Below are 10,377 nucleotides of genomic sequence, written 5' to 3' on the forward strand. Positions count from 1 at the left end.
CCTCCTTCCCTAAAGGATGCAAACCTTGATCCATCTCACCAATGATTTTTGTACTAAATGATTTAGGAGAGAACGCATGAAAGAAAAAGGAAGAAGGGAGGGAAAGAAGGAAGGAAGGAACACAGGCAGGCAAGCTCTCATATTCAAGTTTAGTTTTACTAAAATGTCTTGAAAAGACTCTTGAAGAGTTTCTAACAAAATAGTAGAGCCAACTCACTCAATATTTACATGCTGAACATGAGGACTTTAAAGTAGTAATTATGGTTTATATCAAACTTTTACCTGCCATCATGTTTATTTCATATCATGTGACTTAATACTAAAATAATAAATTTGATATCTGTGTGAACTTTGCTCTTGCTAAACTTCCTTTTGGAAATACTTTTATATGCCAGTGCTACTCTTAAAGTGTGACACCACAAACAGCACATATGCTTGTGTGTCTCTCTAGGAAGTGAGTGATATGTTGCAATTATAACAATTCCAACTTTACAATGAGTACTAACCTTTCTAACAATGTGAGCAAGTACTATATTGGCAGCTTTATATATGTAACAGAATTTTAGAATGTAAACTTTGACTAAGGCATATTCTTAAAGGAGATTCTATACCAAGAAGTCAACATTTCAAATTAGTGAATGATAACCTTAAACCTTTTCAACCTTTATCTCATTATGGGTATAACATTGTCATCAAATAGAGAGTGAAGAAAGAAATTTGTAAATAGCTCTGTGTATTCCTTAAGTCGTACATTTTTTTCCAGGGTGCCATTGGAAAGAGCTTCCCTGTGCACTTCACAAGAAGACACAAGACTTTAGGGAAACCATTTGAAGAGCTTATTGAATCTCCATCTAACTGCTACTTAATGTCTGAGTCATATCTGAGAAATATAAATATCAAAAGCTTGGATAAAGTGACCTATATCCTCAGAGTAGACAATTGTAGTTTGAGAAATAGCCACCCTCCCCATCAAAGGATGTATGGCCTTTGCTCTAAATCAGGTATAGGCCATCCCATAAAGAGTACTGGTTTGGAGTTGTATAGATAGAATTGTCTAAGAGGTTTGCATGGACGGAGGGGCATGAGGACTAGAGTAGAACTGAAGACTATGGACTGAGCAGCAAAAGGTAAGTTGGCAGAGATGAGTCATGAATATTGAGGCCATGGATACTCTGGATTAGGGGAGGTAGTGCCAGGAGAACTCACGATGGACATGGAGAGCATTAAATATCGGTCATGTACACACAGCACTGATGCTAGATCTCTAGCCAATGCCAGACATGGAGAAATTTTCCTCCTTTCTCCCTTTCCTGTCCTCTACCCCCACTTCAATTAAGAGTGTTTAGAAGCCAGAATAAAGGGAGAGGAGCAGATGCCTACCTACATATATTTTTGCCCCTACAGGGTGTGAGACTAAAGCAAGTTTGGAAGAGGGGAGGGGAGAAGCTTTAAATTTATATCAAGTTTCAGTTTGTGAGGATTATAAGGGACAGGACACATGAATTATTAAAATGAGACACAGGTTTCTAACTGTTAGAAGTTTTTCTGTGATGACCAGAATAGATAAGGTGCCTGAGGTCACAGGAAACAATTGATGTGCTAGAATGGATTGTGGGTTACTTTACACCACCTATGACATACTTGATCAATGAAAGATTATATATGCATTGTATCATTGAATCATCACAGAAACAACCCAATTTTATAAGTGTGGCAAATGACTCAGATACTTACTTTTATTCTGAGTTACACAGCTCTTTAGACAGAATAGGGATTTGAATTTATGTTTAACTGGTACTTAAGCCCAAGATCATAACTACTAGGAGCCCTGTGAATTTGTGTCATCCACACACTGATAAAAATGACTTGATCACTTTATCAAGTGTTTGAAAACTTGAGACAGAAATTCATGAGGCCTAAGCCCTTGAGCGATTGGGAAAGTCCCTTCTTCCAATGGACAGAAAACAAACAACAAAAACAAATGAGAAGCATTTATAAAACATACTTAATAAGGAAATGTATAACTGCTTAGGAAATTTAAAGCTACCATATGAATATATGTTCCAGTGTTTAAATTCAGCGATCTTGTGCTCGCTTTGGCAGTCCATATACTAAACTTGGAATGATACAGAAAAGATTAGCACGGCCCTTGTGCAAGGATGACATGCAAATTCACAAAGCATTCCTTGTTTAACAAACAAACAAACAAAAAATTCAGCGGTCTTTATTTAAAAAAGCATCATTGAAATCTAAAAGCACCACCTCCTTAATACTCCCCAATTATATTAACACACAACAACCAGGAAAAGCAACCATTTATCCTCTACTCAAAGTAAATTCATGTTTTCAGTAGCCTGTACTCTTCATTTAACTTTACTTACACAAACCTCTTTTCTTTTCTCCTCCCTCCCTGCCTGCCTTCCTTCCTTTCTTTTGCCTCCCTCCCTCTCTTCCTTCCTTTCTCTCTCTCTCTCTCTGCCCTCAAATATATCTTCATGCCATGCAAGCATAAGAATTTTTTCGAGAAAAATAGAAAACCAGCACTTTGCTTGGAAAATGATGTAATAGTGATTATTTAATCAGGTAATATTTATACAGCACCTAAGTGATTAGTAAATGCTAAAATCTTCTAAAAATTGTCCTCAATTTAACAACACACGCTTTTATAGACCTTAAATGCTGTAATGTATTAAATGATGTCATGTGTGTACATAGTATACAGTAGTATTTTTAAAAAATTGAGGCCCCCCCACATACGTATGCATATGCATTAATCTTTTTATCACATCTACCTCCCAATGCCAAATTTAAGTTTCCTATTCTCCCTGGAGTCTTTTCTGGCAAGTCTTGCCCATATTAATTGGTTTCTCTCTTGATATTCTCTCTCATACTCTTTAATTAGGATTTAGTTATTTTTCTAAATAGGCTTTATTCTGTATTGTATTATTTTAAAGATTCACAAGAACTTATAAAACCATTTTATTTAACTCCTCAATTTAACAATTTAGGACCTCAGGCCAAAGGAATTAAGAAACTTCCCTCAAATCACACTGTTAAAGGCAAAACAGTTGTCCTAATTCATCATTAATCTTTAATTACTTTACTGAAAGCTCCACAAGGACCAAAATGATACTACATTCTTTTATTATCTTTATTCCCTGAGGCTAATAGCAGTGGTAGGATCACCAAGTAAGCACTCAATATATTCTTGCTGTGTTAAACTGCACTGGTTCTACATACACAAGGGGTTCCCAAATGTGGTTGTACACAAGACTCACCTGGGGCCTTTTTAAAATATGTAGACTCCCGTCCCTACCCCCAGAGATTGGGACTCTGAACATCTGAAGTGGGTCCCAGGTATCTGCATTTGTAAGAGATGTGCCAAGGGAGTTGATCTTAATGGTCCAAGAAGGTAGTGCTTGGGAACTACCACCAAGCCTATCCTGGAATATTTCCAGGGGGAAAAGCCCACAATTTTGCTTAGTATCATGTTTCAGTGTCTAATAGACCTTATAACTAAAGGGAAAAGAAGTTCTTCATAATGCTGTGGCTAAATTCTCACTACTGCAATTTCCTCCCTACTACCTTCTGTGGAATGGCTAACAGCTGCTATTTTAATAACCCTTGAAGATTATTAAGTTACTCATCCACCTTCTCTTCTCCCAGCTAAATAGCTTCAGTCTTTCTTAGCTACCTTCTATAGGCCCTATTTCTGAAACTCTCATCTCTCCCATAGTTGTCTAACTTTTGAAGTAAGACTAACAGCCCATTATTGTGCTATGTTACATGAGGTGTAATGAAAGGCTATTTAAAATTTTTGAGAGGAGCATCATGTAAGTATTGGGATCTGGGTTTGAGAGTAATATTCTTATATCTCTTGTCTATACACACTCTATTGGATTTTGATATCTCTAGGCAGTAGGGTGCTAGAGATAGAACTTCATATAGCTGGGCAGGGCACCACAGAGTTCCAGGCCAGTGCTTCTACTAACTGGGTAGGTGGCTTAAAGCAAGTCATTTTCTCTGTTATTTATTTCCTTACAAGAAAGCAATATATAGTCTACTTAAACTCTAGCAGTTGTTGTGAAGCTCCAGTCAGTGCGGCATGAGGAATTTTGCCAAGTATAACGTTCAGTCTATGTCTAGACTTTAGACCAACGCAAGAGGTTGGTTGGATGGAGTGTGATAGAGAATCAGTAGTGCATGAATAGCTTGGGGATAAAAATTGTAAGATTACTCAACAAAATCCAGTGCCTGAGACATAATTATGACAAACCAGCAGGGAAATCCATCACTGGTTGAGCCAAAATTCAAATGGGAGTGCTCTTCCTCCAGCAGACTAACCAGTGATTTTCTGGGAAGGTAGATGCTGCTCTGAGCTCTGATTCCTATCTCTGACCACCACAGACCTGATTTCACAGCATGATCATCCCCATCATGCCTCAGCTATTCTATCATTCCTGCTACAGTAGCTTCATTGCAGTTCTGCCAAAACCATGATGTTTTACACCAGGATGGCTTAGACAATAGCAATATCCACTGTCAAAGAAGAAATTCCATGTAAGGTATTGGCTGTAGGAGAAAGAATGATAAGTACCATCATCAACCAGCTACCGAGGTCTATTAATTATTCAGTAATCACTGTAGCATTATTGAGTAACTGATTGGCCTTGGTACTAGGTGATAATGATGCCAGGCTCTGTTCTAAATGATGCAATGTATTACCTTATTTAATTATCATTTACTACTATTATGAGTTAGAGAATATAATGATCTCATCTTACTGATGAAGAAACTCAAGTAGAAAAAGATGAAATACCTTGATTGAGATCCTACAGTAACCTGAGCCTCAAAAGAAGACAACTGAACATCAGAACCAATGTTTGTGAACACCACACTAATCAAATTTAAGGTTAGAAATGAAACTACACCCTGATGAGAAGAAATGATGGCATTTCCGTCCTGTTCAAGGGAACCATCAATCACAATTTTATTACTAGAGATTGAAGTCTTGGCTTACTGGCTTAGCATGTAAGACATTTAAGGTCTGGATTCAGATTTTTCTCATAGTCTTATCTCCACCAATCCCCATCTCCACACACCATGTTCAAAGACAAATGAAACAACCCCCTGCTTGTCACTCCTGCCCCAAGCATCGTTGTTTTCACTATTCTCCCTGCCTATGACAGACTTTACAAATTTAGCATGGCCAAATCCTCACCTTCTCTCATTAATCAATGGAAATGTTCCCATTCTATTACTAATTCCTGCCCCCTCCCCCCAAAAAAACATACTAATTTGGAACATCAAGCCCATCTCAAAAGCTATCTTTTTACTCATAGAATCTTCTGTATTACAATGTTATGTGATAATATCACTCTTAAAAATCAGTCATGTCTAGAGCATGTACAGTGTGCTAGAGACAATGTCACATGCTTTCCTAACCCTCATGCCAGCCCTATGGTATTGGCATTATAATTTCCATTTTATAAGGAGGGAACTGAGATTCACATAGGGAACTCAAGGTCATACAAATCAGATTTTACAACCAGATTTTTCTAAATGTAAAAACTGTGTTCTTAATAACCACAATACACTACTTTATTATTAAGTAAACTTGAAAACAAGTTCACACTGCACCTGGTAGCTATCATGCATCTTTTTTTCTTTCTTTTCTTTTTTGTTTTTTAAAATTTATTTTCAAATTGATGTATACTGAATTCTTAGAGTGGAGGCTTTCATAAGTTACACAATTGTTCCAAACAACACAACCTGAAACTTTCTTTGTCTTTGTTCATTGTTGATGAGTGTTTGCTTGTTCTTCTAGTTACGTTGCTCTTTATTCAATCTTTGCTTTAAACTGGCTTTTCATGTTCTTGCTGCTGAACTGACAATCCCTCATTTCGGCTGTTTGACAGTTTGCACGCCCTGCCTGCCGGCATCAATATTTACTAATGGACCCTTTCTCTTACAAAAGCTGTTTGCAATAAGGAAAGATAATGAAGAAATTACTTGACCCCAGACACACAGCTAGCGGTAATGATGGCCCGTGTCATTGGGCCTTTCTGCCATCTGTGCCCAAGCAAGGGGGCAGGGCAGGGAATGGATGGAGGAGCTGAGACAGTGGAGGAGAACTGCAAGGAGAGAGAAGGTTGATGATTCAGAAGCAGGAAGGAAATAACCTTTTGTAAGAATGCTTCTATGGCCCAAACATTTTATATGCATGATCCCATTTAATTCTCAAAACAGTATGCTGAGATAACTGTGGCTGATCCTTTTGACTTGGTCTTAAATGAAAAAACTGTGAACCAAAGAAGGTAAATAAATAGGTCAAAGGGACAGAGCCAGAAAGTAAGGGAAACTGTGTATCATATTTGTTCAAATCCCTGAAATTTGGAATTTTGCAAGAATGGATTTGAATCCAGGCTTGATAGACAATTGTTTTGTGACCTTGAACTAGTTTGTGTGTGTGTGTGTGTGTGTGTGTGTGTGTGTGTGCGCGCACGCGCGCGTGCAGTCATCTACACATTCCTGGCAAATTCTCAATATTCATTTTTTTCCTGTGTGTAAAGTGAAAATAGTAAGAGAATCAACTTTGATGTGTCACTCTGAAGATTAAATAAGATAATGACCATCACATTCTTAGCCTAGTGGTAGACACAAAACAACTCTGTAGTACACACATGACAGGCACTCTATTTTGGTTTTTCTTATCAGTACTACAATTAAATGATGGATCCCAAATGCAATGCAAGCCTGCTTCCTTCTGAATTCCATTCTATTTCCATTCCTTGACAAAATCTCAACAAGTCAGTGAGTAAATGGAAATAGAAGGGGCCATAATAAAGTACTGAATAGGTCTCTTTGTCATTATAATACACCTTGTTATGCTGATTGGGATAATGGAGACCCAGACTTGTATTTCAAATTTTCAGAGCCTACCAAGCTTTGCTGTCTTTCTGGTGGCATAATAGTAACTCATTGCCAAGCTTAACATGATAACCTTTGCTGGAGAGCAAGAATTCTTGTCTCCTCAAAAGTCCTTCTAGCTGGAATAAGAATCAAATTGACATGAAACAGATTAACTAGAGAAAATAAAATTTAATAGTGTACATACAGGGAATCCACATCGATATGGAAATTCCACCAAAGACAGGCAAAATGAGGTATATGTGTCATCCTGGACTGAAGACAAGCGGGTAGGAAAAAGTAATGTAATCCACAGGGCAACAAAAAAAACAGATGTTTGGAAATTAGATGTTTGCCCTGCCATACAGATGGGTTACTAGATGAAATGTATCTCTGCTAGTTACCCTTATTCTAGGAAAGACCCCCAATTTAGATTCTTCAGTGTAGTTAAGGGAGGGACAAAAGTTTCTCTTGACCCATAGGGTCTTGATTGCCTTCAGTTCAGAATAATCTTCATGCCAAAGTTGCCCATTTTGCAAGACCTGCTCTCCTACCATAGTTTTATAGTAAAATTAACTCTATTAATACATAGAATGTCATCATAAAAGTGGCAGAATACAGTATATTTGAGTGAGAGAAAATAAGCTCTTTATGCATGCTATGAATTTACAGGTTCCTGTTTTTTTAGTCAACATATGAATTTTTTTCTGTATTTAAACCTTTGAAGATGAAAGAATGTAAGACAACTAAAAATATATATAATCCTAAAATCCTGGGGATCTGGCTTCCAGTTTTAATTCTGCCGTGTACTGTAGTCTTGATCAAATTGCTTAACCTCTCTGTGGATATTTCCAAAGCTGTAGAAATGGGGGAAATGAGCTCTCATTTATTTTTTATAGTCAGCTGTGATAATATGTATAAAGTGCTCTGTACAGCTATAATTTGATAAATACAAATTTTCTTCTTATTTATGAATATGGCCAGATTGATTACTCAAACTTGCTCTTAGTGTGTAGAAGCTAGAAGTTTATGATAAGTATTTAATTACTAGGCATGTTAATGTCATTGATCTCTCAAAAACTGGACGAAAGACACAAACCCTCCCCCCTTTCTACAAAAATGCACATGGGTACGTGCACATAATATCAGGCCTGAATTTCTATGGAATTATGCAACTCCTGAAGCCTACCTGTGTGTGGACCCTAATGACTAGGACTCGGTCTCTCCCTGCCTTCCTAGTCCAGACACCCACTATGAGCCTAATGTGGCAGTATTGTTCCACAGTAAGTATGCCAGCCCCTTTTTCTGACATCAGCTGACATCAGCTCTATAAAGAGTTGGCACTTTGTGAGTCTTTGAAAGAGAGTGGGTGTGATTTGGCTGAGAAACTGGAAGAAAGCAGATGAGGTAGGAGAGCCTCAGTGGGTTGGTCATGAGAGGTCGAAGCACAATGGAAAACTCTCTGCACCACTCTTGCTAATGGCAGAGTTGTGTGACCTTGCTAGTCACTTACTGTGCCGAGTTCTGTCTACAAGAGCCAAGTGTGCTATTCTCAGTCCTCTTAATGGCAACTTTCCCTGAAACACCACCTCCTATCCCTCCCTCTGTGTCATGTACTTTCATGGAGCAGAGAGACTCTGAACCTGGGCTCTGTCCCTTTCTTTGACTATGTTGAATTTCAGGGTCTTTCTCATGACCTCTCTCCCAGATGAGATAGTTTCACAGATGAGATGACATCTCTGAATTGCAGTAGAGACTGGTTAAGAGTCATAGAGTCACTTGTGAAAAAATACTAGTTTTCTTCTGGGTCTTTTCCTGACCATCCCCTAGGAATAACTTTCCATTCTCTTATGAATTGCTTCATGACCTTTATTCCTTAACACACCTGTCTCCTTTGCTGAACAAGGAGCTCCTTGACCAAATGGACACTCTTCTGTGTATACAAACCATGATGTTAAAGGTCTGGAATATGGTTGCTACAAAATAAATGAAGAATGAATAAAGGAGAGGATGCAAAACTAAATGAATAAATATATAATGTGCACAAATATGCCTTGTATCATGCTTAGGTTATAGAAAACTTACTGTAAATGTCCTTTCCACAGAGAGGTCTACCTTGACCATATGATGTAGTATTTACAGCTGGTTGTAACTATAGTTTTTTTGGTGTTTATTTATTAATATTTTTCTCCCTTATGAACTTCATGCAGGATCATTACCGGGACAAGCAGAAATGTCAGTGTTCAATATACATGAATAGAACAAACCCAGTCAATCACCTGTCTTCCTTTCTGCCCTTTCTCCTTTTATTCCTCCATCTTTTCTTCTGCACTTCTTATTCCTCTTACTTTGGTTCCCATACTTATTTACTGCTTGTCTTTCTTCTTCATTTTTTTCTTTTTATATACAGCCTTTTTTCTTTCCTGCAAAAAATAAAAATTATACCTGATAATAATGATGAAGATGATATTAATAGTGATCACTTATTTTGAGTGTGCTATTTGCCAGACACTATTCTATTCATTTTACTAAACTTACTTAGAGATCCCCCAAATCCTATGCAATAGTTGCTACTCAAATGCCCAGTTTGCAGAAGTGGAAGCAGAGTCTTGGAGGGGTTAACTTGCTGTCCCAGATTATGGAGCCAGTAAGTGGAGAGAGGGATGCGGACTAGGGTGTCTGACTCTGGAAGTCATGGCCTTTAACCACTAGGATGCACTGCCTTCTGAAAGCCTCTGTGGCCTCACATAATATTTTATAGGAATCTTTGAAGAGCTTTAGATTTAAGTAATAAAATAGGATCAGGTGGTTTTTGAATTTTTGTTGTTACTCTTTCTCTAGTTTCTTAGGAAATTCACTTCAAATTACCAACCTGAAAATGGATCTGACTGGATTGAAAGTCTGAACCACTCTGGCCTCCCCTGCTGTCATAGACAACCTGACAGCCTCCATAGTTCTTGATCTGGGGAATTATGGGAGAATCTTGAACCTGTCAGTATGCTTGACCAGGCCCTTGTTCTGCGGGTGAATGACAGCAGCACCATTTCCATCTCCACTTGATTTTCTGTCTGAAAGTAGACAATTCTCAGAGTTCTATGCAGAATATCTGTGAGAGAGGCCCCCATTAAAATACTTGCAGTGTGAAAGAAAGTGGGCATTAGGTCAGAAAGAGCACTGGCTGGGAGGCAGCATACCTGAGTTACAACCCTTCCCCAAGATCCCCAGCTGATACAGAGCAATTCACTTGGCATTTCTAGACCTCTATTGACTTCATTGTTATCTAAGGAGATTTGGCTAGCACATCATTTAAGGTCCCATTCAACTATAAAATTCTCTGATACTCACTTAAAACAATACACAAAAGAAGAAAAGCAATATAGTGAATTGCCAGCTCAGGTAGTTTCACTCCACATTGACAGTTCAACTCTGAAACTTCTTAAATCAGAGTCTATGTAAGACTATGTCCTC

At 38.0% G+C, this 10,377-nt stretch overlaps 1 non-coding gene across 1 annotated transcript; it reads left to right on the forward strand.

The window, feature by feature from the left end:
* The first annotated feature begins 2,087 nt into the window (after positions 1 to 2,087).
* On the forward strand, positions 2,088 to 2,194 carry LOC144236296 (U6 spliceosomal RNA). Its single transcript, XR_013336479.1, has one exon. It is a non-coding gene; the product is annotated as a U6 spliceosomal RNA (small nuclear RNA).
* The last annotated feature ends 8,183 nt before the right edge of the window (positions 2,195 to 10,377 follow it).

The sequence above is a fragment of the Crocuta crocuta genome, unplaced genomic scaffold (genome assembly GCF_008692635.1).
Source record: "Crocuta crocuta isolate KB4526 unplaced genomic scaffold, BGI_CrCroc_1.0 scaffold95, whole genome shotgun sequence".
NCBI classification, from domain to species: domain Eukaryota; kingdom Metazoa; phylum Chordata; class Mammalia; order Carnivora; family Hyaenidae; genus Crocuta; species Crocuta crocuta.